Source organism: Podarcis raffonei, chromosome 1, assembly GCF_027172205.1.
Source record: "Podarcis raffonei isolate rPodRaf1 chromosome 1, rPodRaf1.pri, whole genome shotgun sequence".
NCBI classification, from domain to species: Eukaryota; Metazoa; Chordata; class Lepidosauria; order Squamata; family Lacertidae; genus Podarcis; species Podarcis raffonei.
The window spans coordinates 63,065,776-63,085,231 of NC_070602.1; positions in this window are offsets into that span (position 1 = coordinate 63,065,776).

The following is a 19,456-nucleotide window of genomic DNA, read 5'->3' on the forward strand; positions in this document are numbered from 1 at the left end:
AAAGATGATTGGACAAATTTACAGAGTATATGGAGAGCTACTTGTCAAGATGGCCACATATTGCCTACAGTATCAGAGGCAGCCTGCAGAATAAGTCATAAACGTTTCACCACTGGAGACATTCTGACTGCCACCCAGCTGTGCCACATACATGGGATTATAATGAATGAATCTCTGTCTGCGTCAGCCATCGGCCATAGCAATAAAACAAAAATACAATATACAAAGAATAGAAATAAAAAGTCAATTATACAAAATTAGGGTTTTGAATCAATAGTCAAATAGTGGATCTTATTCTGATTGCCCCAGCTAAAAACCTTGCAACCTTTGCTGTCACCTGCTCATCTTGATCAACCAAGAAAAAGGACCCTGTGGCAGTGTTTGGGTGACCTGGAATGAACAATAAAAGAGGGGTGATAATCTCATTCCTCAAGTCTTTAAAAAGAGTGCAAGCCAGAAGGGCATGCACCACCAATTCAGTACTGCCACCTCCACAGGGACATAAGCATTTTTCGTGTGGAGTCTGTTGGAATTGTCCCTCAAGTACAGCCGAGGGCAATACATTCAATCTTGCGAGAGTAAAAGCACGTCTATATTTTAGAATTGCTAGGTTATGCAGATAGGGTGCCAGAGAGGCAAAATGGGAAGGTGGAAAATAGTCATACCATGGGCAAAATTTCCTTACTGTGGCCAAGTTGTTCTGACGCTCAATATCATTTAGGTGCTTTTCTAAAACCCAAAGTGAGTAGCTGTTGTGGTGATAAACCACAAGAGTGAAGTTTTTGATAGACAATTTTAGTCCAGGTGCTTTTGTGACAATCTTGCAGCACTAGGGATATTAGATCGGGGGGATTTGAGCTTAGGTGAAGCCAATAGTTAAGTGTCCTATGCCAGATCTGTAATTCTACCGAGGGGAGATTAGCCTCTAGGAGCAATGATGTGTTTGGGACGCAGGGTAGTACATGGGATTGGATCTACACTGGCCTTTCTATTTGTGGAAGTGACTAAGATTCAGTGGACTCTTCTCTTAAAGGAGAATCTGCGACCTTCTTGATGTTGTTGTATCTTCCTTCACACCCAGCTAGAATGGCCAATGATCAGAGATGATGTGCCATAGGTTGGCCACCCCTGCACTGGCAGATGAGGAAAGGTTTATTATTATTTTTTACCAAGAACCTTTTCTAGGGACCGAGAGGGAAGGAGATGTTGGGAGAACCCATCTTCATTTTTAGATGGAACATCTCATCAGCAGAACCCGTGGGGAATATGCATCCAACCCAGGGTAGTTCCAATGGTTTCTGTAGCAAGTAGGAGAAAGGCAGACTTCATCTGAGCCTCTTGTGCAACATCGTACTGGCCAAGTGGCCTGAGACAATGGACGTTCTGTGTGTTGCACATTGTGGTTTAATTGCAGCGGCACGCAAGACACTACATACAGCAGAAAAGCCAAAATCCTACTCCGTAAATCCAGGCTGCAGAAAACAAATAAGTTGTGGGAAAATGTATTCCAGCCTGCTCACATACCCAAGTGTTTAAAGCATCTTGATTTATTTTGCAAAGCCGTATGATCGCACGAAGCAAGTTGAAATAATGCTTCTCGGTTGTTAAAATGTGACACAGAGACTGATTACTGCATTTGAAGCTATCAATAAATGCTATTACTCACAGAGACAACTCAATAATAGTTGTTCTGAATGGACCCCCCCCCCATTTCACTCCCCACAATACATGGGAAACACCTGCTTCTGATTTGTAGAATAGAAATATGGAAGTTTCCATTTCACTTATGGAAGTCATTGGTCACAAAAAGAACCACTATCCGTAAATCTTGTGATAATACGGCGTGTTTCTCTGATGCAGATTCATACTCGCGCAATACGAAAAACTTCATTCTCAATTACCCACACTTCTGATTCACTATATATTTGAGAGTCCTACTGGCAAGAAATTAGACTGTGCAATGCAAAACAGCTTTCCTTGTTTATACCACAAAATAGTTTACTTTTTTGAAAACATCTCTCCTGATCTAGAAATTACAGAAATAGAAAAAAGACCTATCCACACAAGTTTCCCCCTTGGATGGCTTTAAAAGAAGATTAGACATATTCAGGGAGGATAAATCTATCAGTGGCTACTAGGCATGATGGCTATGTTCTCCCTTCACTTTTGGAGACTCTACTGTATGCCTCTGAATCCTAGTTGCTGGGAGTGGCCTGATCCAGCAGGATCTTCTTATGTTCATAGGGTTGGATCCAGCCAAAGGTACTGTGCAGTCCTATGCATAATTACCCACTGTGTTCAATGTGGGTTGTTACCAGGTTAGTGTGTTTAGGATTGTGGTCATACCTGCTACACTTTAGTTCCACTGAAACCAACAGAACAAGATGGCCATGGCTCACTGAAGTCCCTTGATTTATTTCAAGGGGGCCAAATCATAACGAACAGTACAATTGTAACCATAACTACTCGGAAGTATGTCCTATTGAATTGGATTCAACTCAATGCATTAAAGCATTTATAACCAACCTTTTGAACTAAGAAGGTCTACAAAGTGACTCACACATTTAAAATGCAAATATGTCTTCAAACAATAAGTGAAGAAAAGAAAGAAAGAAAGAAAGAAAGAGAAAGAAAGAAACACAATAATTAAAAGAAACGAAAATAGTCGCTAAAATAAGCTGCTATAAGACCCAGCAGAAGCAGCTCACTCAGCCAAATCTGCTCCAGCATCCCATTCTCAGAGTGGCCAACCAGATGCATATGGAAAGCTGGCAAGCCAGTGTGGTGTAGTGGTTAAGAGCGGTAGTCTCGTAATCTGGGGAACCGGGTTCGCGTCTCCGCTCCTCCACATGCAGCTGCTGGGTGACCTTGGGCTAGTCACACTTCTTTGAAGTCTCTCAGTACCACTCACCTCACAGAGTGTTCGTTGTGGGGGAGGAAGGGAAAGGAGATTGTTAGCCGCTTTGAGACTCCCTAGGGTAGTGATAAAGCGGGATATCAAATCCAAACACTTAAGCAGGACATGAGTGCAGCAGCCCTTTGCCCACCCCTCACGATCCCCTTCAGAAGCATACTGCCTCTCATAACTGGCAGTAGTGCACAGCCATCATGACTAGTTGTCATTCATAGTCTCATCCTCTCTAACGTTGGGAGCTTGTGCATCACAACTGTTTTATGGGCTATGTTTAGTTTGGTTTTTAACTGCTTATTTATTGATAGTCTGCTTATTGTTCACCCTGTGTGCGTGTTTTCAAGGTTTTCAAGGTTGCAAGCTGCTTTGGATGGGCTTAGCCAGGTGGGGGGGGGGGGAAACAGCTTTAAAATACCTTTCTTCCTTTTTTCCTATTTTTAAAATATTCTTTGTGCCTCTTTTCTTTTTAGATGAAGTATTCTAGTGTATTATAAAAAGATACTTTGAGATGGGTATTGTAGGCAAGTATCAATAAAAATACTAATGAAAATAAATAATAAAACACCCCCCTTTTTTTAATGCCCTAACGTTAGATAAATATGTAATCTGTGTTCTTCCTAAAGTTTATCTAAATCATATGAAGCTGGCTTAGGCTGAATCAGATCATTGGTCCAAGTAGTTCAGCAGACTTAAAACAGCTTCTCCAAGGTTTTGGGCAGGGATTTGTCCATAGATGATGGAGATGATAGGGACAGAACCTGGGGTGATTGGAAGCAAAGTTTGTGCCCTGCCACTGACTTATAAGCTTCATCCATTATTCAATTCCACCTCTCCTCCAAGGGTTTAGGGTAGCACACATGCATCATTCTCTCCCCTCCATGTAACTTTTTTTAAAAGAACTTTTTCATTCATCTCCCCCTTTTCCAGTTACCAAAGTAGCACTCAAGGTGGCTAACAGCATTCAAAATGCAACAAAACAACCAACAATTAAATGTTAAAGTGAAGCAGCAGAGCAGGTAATTAAAACAGAGTTAACTTCACAATTAATGGGAAGCCCACCTGAACAAAATTGCCTTCTAAACTTCTTCGGGAGAAAGTTTCACAATGGGGCAGAAGCTACAGAAATGACCCAGTCCCACATTTTGACTAACCTCACATCCACCCATATTAGGACACAATGAAGAGCCTTTTCATCAGGATCCTGCAGTGCTGAACAATCTTTTCTCTATTTCCTTTTCTGTTGTCTTTCCCCCCTACTGATTTTGTTCAACAGAATTGAAACCATTCCAATACATAATTTCTTCCACTTGTCTTTTTCTCAAAAGCAAGAAATATCAAATATACTTTTAATCCTGGAAGCCATAGAAAATGTCGTTTACTGTGCTACACTGAAATAATTAGTATTTATGTATGTATGTATGTATGTATGTATGTATGTATGTATTTATAGGCATTGTGAACACTATGGATCTTCTGAACGCATAAGTGGTTTTATGAATAAAGCCATGTTGGAGGCTTTTTGAAAAGGTCAGAGGCAAGGATATATAATATATTCAAAGAGCAGTGTTCGGACTGAATTCATGAATTCAGATTTGGCATTTGTATTTGTGCCCTTAGAATGAAATTTTGAGTGCACCTGTTCTGAGGTGCATCCCGCGGATATCAAAGAACTTGCTCCCATATAAATATATTTAGGTTTGGAATGTGCTATGGATGATTTATTGTGTTGTGCCACCCTGTGGAGTTTCTCTGTAATTTCAACAAACAGCACCTTGAATTATTTCTGCACATATTTCTCGGCTGGGATGCATTTTTCTTTTCTTTTTAAAATGTTGCCTATGACAAGATTTCCTGATGAGGTTGAAGACAGGTTGCATACAACACATTGTATGCCGAGAGGGATTGAACAAATTGAAATACCACATGTTCAAAATTGAGATTAAAACCCAAATTCTTCTACAAATTGCATATGTTTTCATTCATCATTTGGCTGAGATTTTGACTACGAGTAATGAGGCACTAAAACACTTCAGATGAAATAATAATAATAATAATAATAATAATAATAATAATAATATCTTCTTTTGATGCAAACTTATATTCTTCTAAGAAAGCTTTTAGAGAGGTGCTGGTATTGTGCATATGGCCATATTTACAATCTTTAGAGTTTTATACAGTGGTACCTCGGGATGCGAATGGGATCCATTCCGGAGCCCTGTTCGCATCCTGAACAGAACGTAAGATGCGACAGCGTGTCTGCGCGTGCGCGGATCGCGTTTTGCTGCTTCCGCGCATGCGCATGATGTCATTTTGACCGTCTGTGCATGCACGAGTGACGAAACCCAGAAGTAACGCACTTCGTTACTTCCGGGTCAGCGTGGAGCACAACCCGAAAATACTTATCCTGAAGCATATTTATTCCGAGGTATGACTGTACTCCCTTTTGTATTGTAGGAAATATATGACTGATAATTTATTTTCTTTTGCATTCAGTGCTAAATTCCTAGTTTTAAATGGAAGAGATTCACAGCAGAATCCTATATATGTCTACTCAGAGCTAAGTCCTATTGAATTCAACGGGAGTACTGCCAGGTAAATGTGTACAGGATTACAGCCTCAATCTTTTCCAGTTTTCAAATAAAAGTGGAAAACTGCAGGATTGCAATGGATGTCATTCTGGTAGAATGGCTACCCAAATTGCTGCATCCTCCAAATTTTTAGAACATAATGTTTTCTGTTACTGGATCAGTCCATATATCCACCTAGCCCGGGGGTGACCAATGTAAAGCCCTCTATATGCGGTTGGACTCCAATTCCCATCAGTCCCAGTCACCATGGCTAATGGCCAAGAGTGATGAAAGTTGGAGTCCAACAGTATTTGGAAGGCACAAAATAGGCTGCTAGTTAAACAATAGCCTGTCAGATGCCAAGAGAAGCTGACAGGTAGAACATGATGTCATATCCAACCCCTGGAGCATCCAGCACCTAGCAACTGGAGGTGAGCCAGCCTCATCCAATCACCGAGGTTTCATTTGACAAGTCTATATTCCTTGAATTCACCTAATCTCCTTATAGTAAGTTAAACTAGGAATTATCGCCATAAGTTGGTAATGAATCATAGAAGTTGCTACTACATGGTTCGAAGTCTAGGTACATCTAAATTCACCACCAATCAAATTGCTCCAACTATCTGAGCACAGCATGGCTGTTAGTTTTACCCCTAAGTCAACATTAGTTGACTACCTTGGTTGACCCTATATCTTGCCCCCAGAGTTGAAATGTACCACTAAAAAAGAAGACAAAGGATAACACAGACAGATAAATGCGCATATGCAAATTTATAAATGCAAATTTGGCAATAATTATTATAATTTAAATAGATATACCATACATCTCACCCAGATGGGGTAGACTGTGACCACATGCTTGCTCATTCTGTTGTCGAGGTGTCTATTGTTGAGGGACAGCTCCAAGTCTCCCCTCTTAAATTTCTTAATCTTTAAACTTCACTTGGAGTAGACAGTCCTTCAAATAGAGGATTCCTTCACTGTCTTCTGATGACCTGGTTTAGTTCAGCTGGTAGAGCAGAAGACTCTTAATTTCAGGGTTGTGGGTGAGCTGAGAGTTTGTTTGGACCTTGGGCGAAGACCTGGAGGCTGAGAGGGTATGTGTGTGAAAAGGAACTGATACATTAGTAACTGCTCTGGTTCACCAGAAGCGCCTTAGTCATGCTGGCCATATGACCCGGACGCCGGCTCCCTTGGCCTATAGAGCGAGATGAGCGCCGCAACCCCAGAGTCGTCTGCGACTGGACCTAATGGTCAGGGGCCCCTTTACCTTTAACTTTGTATTAATGTAACATTTTTATATGTAACTGTATATTTTTGTAATATTTTGTTTAAATTGTCTGTTGCTTCTTTTTTGTACACTGCTTAGAGATGTTTTAAATATTAAGCAGTATAGAAGTTAAATAATAAAATCTCTCTGATCCTACTAGCTCTCCTCTCATTGCAATGAGACCTCCAGTTCACTGAGTATTCAATAATTATTCATCCATTCATTCAATTTGCACATTCAACACTTCATACAAAAAATCCCAGAGTGGCTTATATAACAAAACTTTAAAATACAAAAACATCCACTCAGTATAACTCTGATAAATATCCAGTATACAGAAGAAGAATGCAACAAAACAATCCAGCAGCAACAGCTTCAATACAAAGGTGGATTCACTGAATCTCTCCAAAGGCCTGCGTGGAGAGATGCTTCTCCATCTAAGCATCATCAGTGATGGAGGCAGTTTTAGGGGAATTGTAAGCACTTCATCTTCCCAGCTCCTGGACACAAACACCACCTACCAACAATATCCCCATCTAACTGGGATTTGGTCTCATCCAGCTCATTGCCACCTCCAGGCATCAATCCAGACCTGTCCAACATCACCTGATTAATATAGTATAGAATAACAGAGCTCTGCGTCATCAGTATCTGATGATGCTGAGCTGCACACCTCTGGATGACTTCTCCCAGTGACTTCAAACAAATGTTAAGTATCATGGGGGACAGGACGGAACTCTATGGGAACCTATGGCCCAGGATCCAAGTTGCTGAGAACAAGCTGCTAATGCCATTCTCTGGCAGCAACCCTACAGGTGGAAGTGGGACTGCCATAACACTGCATCTCTAGCTCTTAACTCACAGAGCTGCTCCAGGAGGGATACCATGATCCAAAAGCCATGGGAAGATCGATGAGACTCAACAGGGTTGCTCACCCCCTGTCTCTCTCCTGACAGAGGCCATCAACCAGGACAACCAAAGCTCGGTCTCATTCCTTTGGTTTTTGGCGAGGGAGGCTCTTTATCTTAATTGTGCAAACAGATTAGGGCTAAGGGGTATTAAGCAATAGTAGTTTCATATGTTCTACACTCTGATGTTCAAAGAGGATGTGTTGTTTGATGATTTCCAAATCATTTTATTAGCTTTTACCTGGATTGGGGAGAACTATTGTGCACATTCTATGGAAGAAAGACTTTTCTTTAACAGAACATCTGTGTAACAGAACACACACACACACGTGTGTGTGTGCGTGTGTCTGTACACACACACTATTGTTGCTTTTTTTCTTTTTTACAAAGGACAAGCCAATAGTTTGGTCTGGAAATCATCAAACAACACATCTTCTTTGAACACCAGATAGTTGTTGGTTTTTTTAATCAGCATAATTCACCAGCTCCTGAACCATAGAAGACAAGCGTAACTTTTTTTAAAAAACAAGAAACCCTGAAGAGCCTATTTGGCTGAGTTGATCTGCACTATGTTAACAGACTGAGTTTTAATTGTAGTCTGGAGTTATGGGCAGCCTGTAACACAGCACCGTTGTCTGAAAGGCACGCACGCTTTGTTGCAATACCTTTACATCTGCGTAATATGAGATGTTTTGCATCAGAGAGTAAAGTTTCTAGTGTTTAAATATTTACCAACAAGCTATTGGCCATATGTCACAGAGTTTGCCTGGTGACAGACTTGATATTCGTCACCTTTTGCAAGACGCTTCTGTTAAATCTGCTGTGTGATATGCAGGTGCACAAAACTATTTCAAAGAATCCTATGTTTTTGTCCTCTGTCTTCTCTGTGTGAAGCTGGTGTCAATATCGCATTTATGTTCCACTGGAACGTTTGGCAGGAACAAACTTGTCTGGGTTGCTATTTTCTTTTTTCTTTTTGTTACTGGCATCACGTAAAAGATGTCAACAGCATTCCATCTTTGAGTGATATTTATTTGACAGTGCTTGTGCTGGATTACTATTCCTTTAAGCATAGAGATACCTTCTAAGCAGAAAGGACGTTAGTCCTATGATATTGCAAGACTACAGGTGTGTCCTCACAGAAGCTACCTACACTCTAGAAGTATGGGAAATGTCTAGGCAGGCATGCTATCTCCAGTCTCTGCTGGTACATCTGAAGTAACCATCCACAGAGGACCAGCGCTTGCAAAATAACACCAAGCTCAGCTGTCACAGACATGTGCCCTTATAAACTCCTCTCCCTTTCTGAATATTATGCCAAGGTAGGCCTATATAAAAAGGGGTTGCCTGAAGAATCCAGTCTCTTTCCTTACCTGCCAACATTTGTGGTTCAACAGACCATTTCCCAGTTAAATGTAACAGGGGAATGGGGTCAGACAATTAAATTGCTTAGGTATGTGTAGTGGGATTCATCTCTCTTATCTGCATATTGGCAGACAATGAACCGACATGTGGGCTAGGCACAATTAACATCTTTCTGCATCACACAAGGCCTTGAAAATTTATTCTGTGTGCATGATGTCTGTTAAATCTGTGTCTGGGCTGTCTTTCTCTAAAGATTAGCTTGCAATCCTGTTGCAGTCTCTGTCTCTCTTCTACACACACTCCTTTTCTTTCTAGGAAACTCCCTTGAAGGCTATCTATAGGGTGAAACAGACTTTCTAAAAGCATTTCTTCTCAGTGTTTATTAGCCAGCACTTAGCCACCGCTTATTTATTTATAATAATTTATATCAAAACATTCCAGTAATATGTGCGTGTATATATGTGCTTGTGTGTAGATAGCTTGTGTGTGTGTGTTTCTTTGTACGAAGTGTCTAATAAGCAATACATTTTAAAAAATGCATTAACAGGGAAATCATAGCCTCTGGTCTGCCATACTGTGCAGAGATATGGTGAGGCAGAGGTTTCTTTCTACCGTCTCCAGCTGAAGAGCCAATTCTACCCATGAAATGCCCTATTTACAATGGGAGATTGGTGGAAGCCACTGTAAATAGGGCATTTCATGGGTGGAATTGGCTCTTCAGCTGGTCTAAGCTGCCAGCTATGGGCTCAGTCAGGGTCTTTCTATTGCACCAGCCTGTAGATGGTGCAGAGAAAGCCAGAATTTTTGCTGCTGCCCCATACCTGGCAAAAATGGCCTCCTCCTTCACCCAGTGGAAGTGTCCTATGAGCAAAGGTCCATTCAGCAGTAGTGGCTGCTGTGGTGGTGCAGTGTGACAGAGCTGATCTCAGGCATACTGGCAGAATGCCACCACACAGCATGCACCTTGTCACTGCCTGGCTGTGCCTCAGCGCCATCCAGGTAAACTGTAGCTATACCAGTGTCAGGAGGGTGGTTCTACTACTCTGCCCTATCACGCCAACTGCTGCTGCTGCTCACAGGAACTCTGGATCCAAGCTCATGACTAGTAATCCAAGTGCAAAACCTTGGGTGGCTAGAATGTATACTTGATTTAAAAGATGCTTCCCTACATTCTATTACTGTATAGGAAACCATGGGCAGGACCCAACCAAGTTCTGCTAGTGGAAGGTTTTCCATTTCATGGTGGAACTTCCTCTCCCTCTCCTCTGGTGCCCTGAGCCCTCCCCGCTTCTACTGCAGAGAGTTGAGGGAATTGAAAGAAGAGATTTTGGGGTCATGGAGAAAGAATGCAGAGATACGAGAAGGAGAAGTTCATTCCTGCAGCCAGAAGTCCTCACGCTAGTTTCAAAACTATGCAATTCGTTCCCATAGGAAGCAGGGATGGCCACAGCTTTAAAAGAGGATTTGATAAATTCATGGAGGAGAGGTCTATCAATGGCTACTAGCCATGACAGTTGTGCTTCCACAGTTGGAGGCAGCAATGCTTCTGAAAACCAGTTGCTAGAAACCACAGGAGGAGAGAATCCTGCTTGCAGATTTCCCACAGGCATCTGGTTGGCCACTGTGAGAACAGGATGCTGGACATGATGGGCCATTGGCCTGATCTAGGAAGCTCTTAAGCTCGTACTTTATTGGATAATGCCAAGGCTCTGCGGCATAAATTTCTGTGTATGTCTTTGCAACCATGGAGTTGTGGCTTCAAAACCAAGGTGTCAGCAAAATTTCAGAATGATCGCTTCAGCAGTTTTTCAGCAGCAGCAGACTTTACAGTTCCAGGGTTGGTTAATAAAAGATCCACCTTAATATCTGGTGGCAAAAGGTCCAAAATCAGGAATATATATATATATATATATATATATATATATATATATATATGAATGAAGAGGCCAGTATCACTTGGTAAATGGGGAATTCCCACCCTCAAATTTTACTTTGAAGTGAACCAATTAAGACAAATTACTCATTTTTTTTAAAAAAAGATACATCAAAGTCCTGATTTCAGCTTGAGAATACTTTCTCTTGTAATGTCCCCACAGATGCACCACCATTTCTGGATAAATGCCTTAAATCTTTAGGTTGGGCTGCCAGTCCATATCTCAAAACAACTTTCATAATCTGGAAGACCCTAAAGGGCACTTTGGCTACTGCTCAGTCCTTCCTCACACCCACATTGTTTAATCCTCAGTTTTATAACCAAAATAGATTGAAATATTTCAAGGGCTGAGGGGAGAGGGGTCTGCACAGGCTTTGGGGTTTCTATGCAAATGGAGAAGTAAAAGGAGAAAGGGTAGTTCAGGACCTGTGGAACAAAAATGGATTTCCTTAAAACAAAGCACTTCATTTACTAGCAGGCAAAATATAAAACTAGAAGCCACCAGATACTTGATTGCATTGGAAATATGGCACTATCTGAAATAAATGATACCAAGGGCTTGATTGCATAGATTTAACATCTGCTGACTGCAGTTCAAATGGGTTCTAAAAGAATATTGGGAACAAGACTTTAGCTATCAACTTGAAGAACGTGTTTGCCAAAAAATAAAATAAAAAAATCTGGGAGCATTTGATTTCGAAATTAGCTAAGAAAACAAGTCTTAAAATTATTTTTACTGTATATGGCACCTGACACCTACTAGATTGTCACATATAACACAAATATTTTATCTAAGCTGTCGGAGATTCGGGGCCTCAAAAGCTACTTGCATCCACATGTGGACGTATTCTGGTGCCAGGTTTTTGAGGAACTAACAGGATATTACTCACCAAAATGTTGTTCTAATTTCATCCCTAGCACTTTTAAATATTTGAGAAAGACAAAATCTTGACAGCAACAATAAAGACCTAATCAGCTTCCTCTTATTAGTGACTACTGAATTAACAATGACAAGATTCTGGAAATATTTGGAATATGACACTTAAGAATATATTGGTATAACAGGATTTGGTTTCTGACTCTATCTGAAAAGATACATTTATATAAATGTTTAATAAAAAAAGATACATTTTATTTGATATAATGTGGTAGTGTGATTTTATTAACTCTATCAATGAAGTAATTGAGGCTCTATTAACCCCAGCTAGGTATGTAGATACATTGAATTTATAGCTGTAATATAGCTTCCCTGCCTTAAGGATCACCAACTGTATTTGCTAAACCCTTAAAAAAAATATGAAGCCCATAATCCCCCCCTCCTTATTTTTCTTCATTTGGATTGAACTATGGATAATACTGAAAGACTGTTTGAAATGTTTTATAATGTCATGCCACTTTTATATTTTGTTTTCAAAATCAATAAAAATGTTAGTTAGTTAGTTAGTTAGTTAGTTAGTTAGTTAGTTAGAGTGCAGCCTGGGAGTCATTCTGGACTCACAGCTGTCCATGGAGGTGCAGGTCAATTCTGTGTCCAGTGCAGTTGTCTACCAGCTCCATCTGGTACGCAAACTGAGACCCTACCTGCCCACCGACTGTCTCGCCAGAGAGGTGAATGCTCTAGTTATCTCTCACTTGGATTACTGCAATGCGCTCTACGTGGGGCTACCTTTGAAGGTGACCTGGAAACTACAACTAATCCAGAATGCAGCAGCTAGACTGGTGACTGGGAGCGGTTGCCGAGACCACATAACACTTGGAAGATCTACATTGGCTCCCAGTACGTTTCCGGGCACAATTCAAAGTGTTGGTGCTGACCTTTAAAGCCCTAAACTGCCTCTGTCCCGTATACCTGAAGGAGCGTCTCCACCCCCATCATTCAGCCCAGACACTGAGGTCCAGCTCCGAGGGCCTTCTGGCAGTTCCCTCACTGTGAGAAATGAGAATACAGGCAACAAGGCAAAGGGCCTTCTCAGTAGCGGCACCCTTTCTGTGGAACATCCTCCCGTCAGATGTCAAGGAAATAAACAACTATCTGACTTTTAGAAGACATCTGAAGGCAGCCCTGCATGGGGAAATTTTTAATGTCTAATGCTTTACAATTTTTATGTGCTGTAAGCTGCCCAAAGCGGCTGGGGAAACCCAGCCACATGGGCGGGGTATAAATAATAAAAATATTATTTATTAATTTCCCATACTCTTTTGTGGGCTTCGAGATTGCTCAGTATCATGAGTGCATTATTGTGGGGTGGGATGATCACCACAGTAAGATTTCACCCTCAACCTCTCCACTTGCGTCAGTTCTTAGAAATCCAGATTGAAGGCACTGTTGTTTGCAGGGGGTATCTTCATTAGTTGCACACTAATCTGGATGGTGTGCATTTCCCTGTAGGGTCATTTTGACACATGTGCCTTCATGATGGAATAACTATAAATCATGAATTATAATCAGGACAGTAGTACAATGCCTAGAAAGGTGAAAATCTGCAACCTGAGTCATGCAAATCAATATCTTTCCCATATTGCTCCTTTGTAGAAATCTCTTTTTGCTAGCCGTGGGGAAGAGGGATAAAAATCTATACAGATTGCTGGAGGCCCATTTTCCAACCAGCACGAGTCCAGCTTGTTTTCCTCCTGTTTCTGCCCACATGGTTTGTTTCTTCAGTCAGAAGGGATAGACACTAGTTTTCTTTGAAAAATGGAAGGGTGGTATCTCAGGGTTCTGAACATGTGCAATAGGTTCCAAATTCTGGGTATTTGTGTTGTGGGATTGGTGGTATGTGGAAAATGCACAGTCCTGAGGGATAACAGTTGAGAGTACGCAGCCTGCTCCTTTTAAATTCTTGCTCAACTGCATGTACAAATTTGATCTGTTACACTTGGGTTTAAACACAGCTTGGAAAGTTCTTTTTAACTATAACTCTGGTTCAAGTTCAACATGCTGAAAAAGAAACCTAATTCCAGCTCACATTTGAACATTACAAAATGAACCCGTTTAGTTCACATTCATTTCCAGTTCAAGTTTCTTAAGAAGACTAAGAATATATTAAAGTTCACCTGTAGAATGCAAATCGAATTGTGCTGGGAGAAGTGTTGTTGTTGTTAATTGAATTTATATACCGCCCTATACCCAGAGGTCTCAGGGCAGTTCACAGAACAAGAATAAGTATTCACTGCTTTCAACACAACTTTAGAGCTAGTCACTGCAACTGAACTATCATAAATCGAAGGAATTTACTTCTAAGTAAATCTATTTTGGATAAAATACACTGGTTAATCAAGGTCTTCTAGCTTATTTGGCCTGTGGATAACTATTCAGCCATAAAAAAACTCTCCCTCCAAGCTTTGCAAACCAGCCCCAGTAGCTTAAAAATGACTCAGTATCTCTTTTCCCTCAGCATCCTGTATAATGAAGAATTTCTTACCAGTCCTTCACCATAAGGTCCCAGAATAGAAAATAAAATTATAAAAACACATAACCATTAAAATTATAAAATGCAAAACACCTGTTCCAAATAGAAGTGAAGACAGTAAACAAACAAACAACCAACAGCATAAAGAAGGAAGCATCTTTCCCATCTGTAGTTTTGCTTCTGATATCCTATTAACAACAATATAAACTCCCAGGAATTCAAACACTAACGATAACGATATCTTTATTGTCATTGTCCTGTGCGGAAAATGAAATTGAAAAACTACATAAAACTACATAAAAACTACATAAAACTACCACAAAACTACATAAAAACTACATAAAACATTTTAAACCCCCTAAAAACTCTAAAACCCCATTTTAAAATACACTATACTATAGAGACCTCTTATGCTGCGTTTAGAACCAGAATTGCATTTGCATAGAAACTGTTTCTAAGGCGGCTAGTCCTGGCCTTTATAACCCTATACCTTCTTCCAGAAGGCAGAAGCTGAAAGAGATCGTTTCCGGGGTGCGTACTATCCTGTGCTATCTCTGCCGTTTTCTTATGGCACCTGGCAGCATAGATTTGATCTAAGGTGGGAAGAGTGCACCCAATTATTCTCTCTGCAATCTTTACAATCCTGGATAGCATTGTTTTTCCCCTGGCCATGCAGCTCCCAAACCACACACACAGAGACCATAAGTTAGTACGCTCTCCACAGTGCAATGGTAAAATGCCATCAACAGGTCCTTTGAGAGATTGTTTTTCCCAAGGATCCTCAGAAAATATAGCCTCTGCTGTGCTCTCTTCACCAGGTCTTTGCTGTTCTCTCCCCAGGTTAGGTCGTCTCTCAACTCCATTCCCAGAAATCGAAACACCAAGACCTGTTCCACACACTTCCCCTCAATAATAAGTGGCTGAATATTCAATTTACATTTCCTAAAGTCCACAATGATCTCTTTTGTTTTCTTTAAGTTAAGGAGTAAGTTGTTTTTCCTGCACCACTCCCCCAACTGCTCAACTTCCTTCCTATAGGCCGCCTCCCCCTCTCCAGCCGTGATTAAACCAACCACCGTTGTATCATCTGCGAACTTAATGATCTTATTACTGGGGTATTTGGGGGCACAGTCAGCTGTATAGAGCATATATAAAAACGGGCTCAACACACACCCCTGCGGCGTCCCCGTATTCGTGATGAGATCCGCAGAGACGTGGGAACCCAAGCTGACCCTTTGGGAACGGTTTGATAGAAAGTCTAATATCCACCTGCACAAACATGGTGGAAGTCCCAGGTCTAATAATTTGGGCACCAATCTATGCGGAAGAATAGTATTAAATGCAGAACTAAAGTCTACAAATAACAGTCTCACATAGTTCCCTTGCTTCTCCAAATAAGTCAGGACAGCATGTAAAGCCATTGCCACAGCATCCTCTGTGGATCTCTTTGCCTTGTACGCAAACTGGTAAGGGTCAGGTCCCACTGGCAGACAAGATAAGATGCAGTTCCTCATCAATTTTTCGAAACATTTCATTATAATGGATGTCAACGCCACAGGGCGAAAATCATTCAGACTGTCTATCTTTGATGTTTTTGGCAGGGGTATAATGGTAGCGGATTTAAGACAGGGTGGAACAGTGGCTTGGGCCAGAGACTGGTTAAAAATCTTCATAAAGATTCCTGCCAGTTGGTCCGAACAATCTCTTAGAACCCTGCCAGCCACCCCATCCGGGCTCATAGCCTTCCTCGTGTTTACCTCCTTTAATATTCACCTCACTTCTCCCTCTTCCACCCTGGCAGCATTTCTTGTAGGTAGTGACACCAATAGCTCTGGCATCCCTGTTGGAGTCACTGTTGGTGTCACCTCAAATCGGGCAAAGAATCTGGAAAACAGGCAAAAGGGAGTAAGCCACATCAAAATCAGCTTTGATGTGCTGCATGTTGGATGTGTGTGAAGAATGAGGTTTATTAAATCCAAATAGAGTCAGTCCAACTTCTCTGGATTATGTGGCTATTTTCCAGCAGGGCTACCTAAGTGTTAGTAGCTTGACTCTAATCCTGGAATTCTAAGATTGCATTTCCAGGTATATGTGAAAGTTTAGTCCAACTGAATACAACTCGGTGGGACTTATTTAAGACAATATGCAGTCCTAAACAGGCTTAAATCAAGATAAACCCTACCACTTCAAGTAAGACCTCCAAATGGAGCTGAGCTGAAACTAAGCTATTAAATTTGCAGGCTTCTCCATGAAATTTGAAGCTGCACCCCCTTTTCCCCAGTGCTTCCTGTCACAGTGCCATTTTGTTTGTTTCAGCACTGTGCTGCTGCAGGAAGATTGGGAGAGTCACCTGGTTGCCTAGGCAACACAAGGATGCTTCCTTGCAATACAGCACTGGAAGATAGGGAACCTGTCCCTGCATTGCCCTGGGCATCTAATGTCTTCCGGTGCTTGGGATGCAGCGCAGCACTGGAACAGCAAAATGGTGGAGATCATTGTGGCATCACTATTACAAAAATAAATAACTTTGAAGATAAACTGGTGTGGGTTTTTTGGGGGGGGTTAGGGGGCATGTCATAACCCACAAAACCTCACATTCTTCCTGAATTTTCTACTGAGTGATATTTCTGATCAGCTTTAATTCCAAGAAATTCTGTCATTACTTACTTTATACATGCCAGCTTGTTATCTGTGCCGCTCTAAAATGAGAACTTTTAAAATGTATTTCTTTCTTTTTTTGTCTTTGATAATTACCTGTGGTATTTTAAGGATATTTTAAGCCAATTAAGAGATTTTCTTTGAAATATGAAGCAATATCTAAATCACCAAACAGAGCAACCCCCAACCTCTATGCCAGGCTGCGGCCTAGCAAGCATGAAGGTGGTTAGGAGGCGCCCAAGAGAAATACTTGAAATGGGGTGTTCTGAAAGTGGGGAGGGGGGTGAGGCTGAGGGGACCCAGGATCCATTGGATCCTGAGTTGCTCTCACTGACATCAGCAATGGCTTTGAGGCCCAATATGAACTTGATCACTACACCAGCCTGGAGCTTATGCTGATTTCCTTGCCCCTACCATCTTCCACTGCAGCTGCCAAGAGTGACTGGACTGCAGATGTGGTTGGTGGTTCTGCGTGAGAGAGGTGCTGGTTAGGATTGCAGTCTTAATTAATTAGTCAAGGCTCCAAACAGCTCCTCAGGAGCAAATGGCTTGATTTCTGTGGGCCCTGTGCGTGGCACTCCCACTAGATTCTTAACATATTTTTCTCTTCTCACAAACTGTAACCATAACAGGGTGATGACATTGCAACCTTCTCGGAATTTACAATGTACAATGGACTTCAGAGCAACATGTTGCAATGAGAAAGGGGCTTTAGAAAATGAGCAGATGCTAGCAAAGCCTGGAAGACTGTGCATGGTTTTGCTCTAATAACAGTTAATAATTTTCCTCTGAAAATTCAACAAAGGCAGACAATGACTTTTTCTTTTTGCAATTTCATGGAAATATTAATCCCATTTGAATGAAATGCAAAGGCCAAGCAGACATACAGTGTGTAGCAGTTTTATAGTGCAGGTGCTGTTTAAGGGATCCATATTAGGATCAACTGGATCCTGGTGTGAGGCAGAGATGTATCATGCTACAAACAAGACTAGGTCCAGACCCATGCTTTTCTGTGAACCACCCTGAGACCTCCAGGTATAGGGAGGTATATAAATAATAATAATAATAATAATAATAATAATAATAATAATAATAATAATAATAATGATGATGATGATGCAGCAGCAAAAAATTTGAGTGAAACTTTGGGGCTGCACAAACTCCTTCAGTCAAGCCACATCTTTAAGTCAGCTCTCAAAGACCTAGCCTCCTGGGTCATAGCTGTTTATGGGGCCATGTGCCAGATAATGTATACATTACCTGCGCACACGGACACGCACACATATGCATGCAAGGAAGCAACAGATAATCAGCCCATTTTCACAAGGAGAGAATATTTTTGTGAAAATGGAAGTGGGATTTCATCCCAGCCATAGCTGAGATCCTTACTGTAGCAATTTTCTGAATTCTCCTCTTCAAATGTGCTCTTCATGTGCCCTGGGACTCCAGCTGTGAGATGTGGGGCACCACAACCTTTTGGCTAAAGTGAAATATTTGAGGCGAATTTCTAGGCTCTTGTTCAAATAAAGTAGTTAAGATGTATCTGAGCAAATTAAAAAGTTTGGACTAGACTAAGAATTTTTTTTTGGGGGGGGGCGGGCAATCTATACATACCTAAATTGCCTCAAACTTTAGACAGAAGTGAAATTTAAATATTAATTGAGAGGATTCTACTTGGGTTAAATGTCAAAGGAACTTTTTGGAAAGCAAAATGATAAATCTGGAGAAATTTCTCAGGGAGATTCTGCACATTCTATTAGTTGCACTGGCAACATTCCAGAGTTACCACTCTGAAAGAGTAGGGCCGCGCCCCATTACACAGCTAATAATACCCAGGCAAACAAATTCTGACCTTGTGAAGTAATGAACCCGAATCAAAAAAGTCATCTCTTGCCTTCAAGTTGCACCTCAGCAATTTCCAAATGCCTCGATTGTGGAAGGGGTAGTAAAGCTTTATTTTTCCAAATAATTCCAGGATTCACAGTTCTAACTGTACATATTGGGTTGCTTATTGTTCAATTAAAGTCTTCAGCATAAATGTCGCCTCTGAATCCTTAGCCTGCCTACAAATTTGGCGTCATTAAAAATATTTTAAACTTTCATTGAGACCTCTGTCATTTCAGCAGGGTAGTCATTTGATTTGTGATGTTTGAACCTCGCTCTTTGAGTCAGTCTCTCTCTCTCTCTCTCTCTCTCTCTCTCTCTGTCTCTCTCTCTCTCTCGTGTGTGTGACATCAGTGGGTTTTAAACTTTTACCACTTCTGCACCATACACTTAAAGCTCTCACATACCACATTGACTGTCATGGCTTCCTTCAAAGAATCCTGAGAACTGTAGTTACCATATTTTTCCATGTATAACATGCCCCAGTGTATAAGACGATCCCTATTTTTGGGGACTCTAAATTAAGGAAATAGAGGGAGATTGCCCAGTG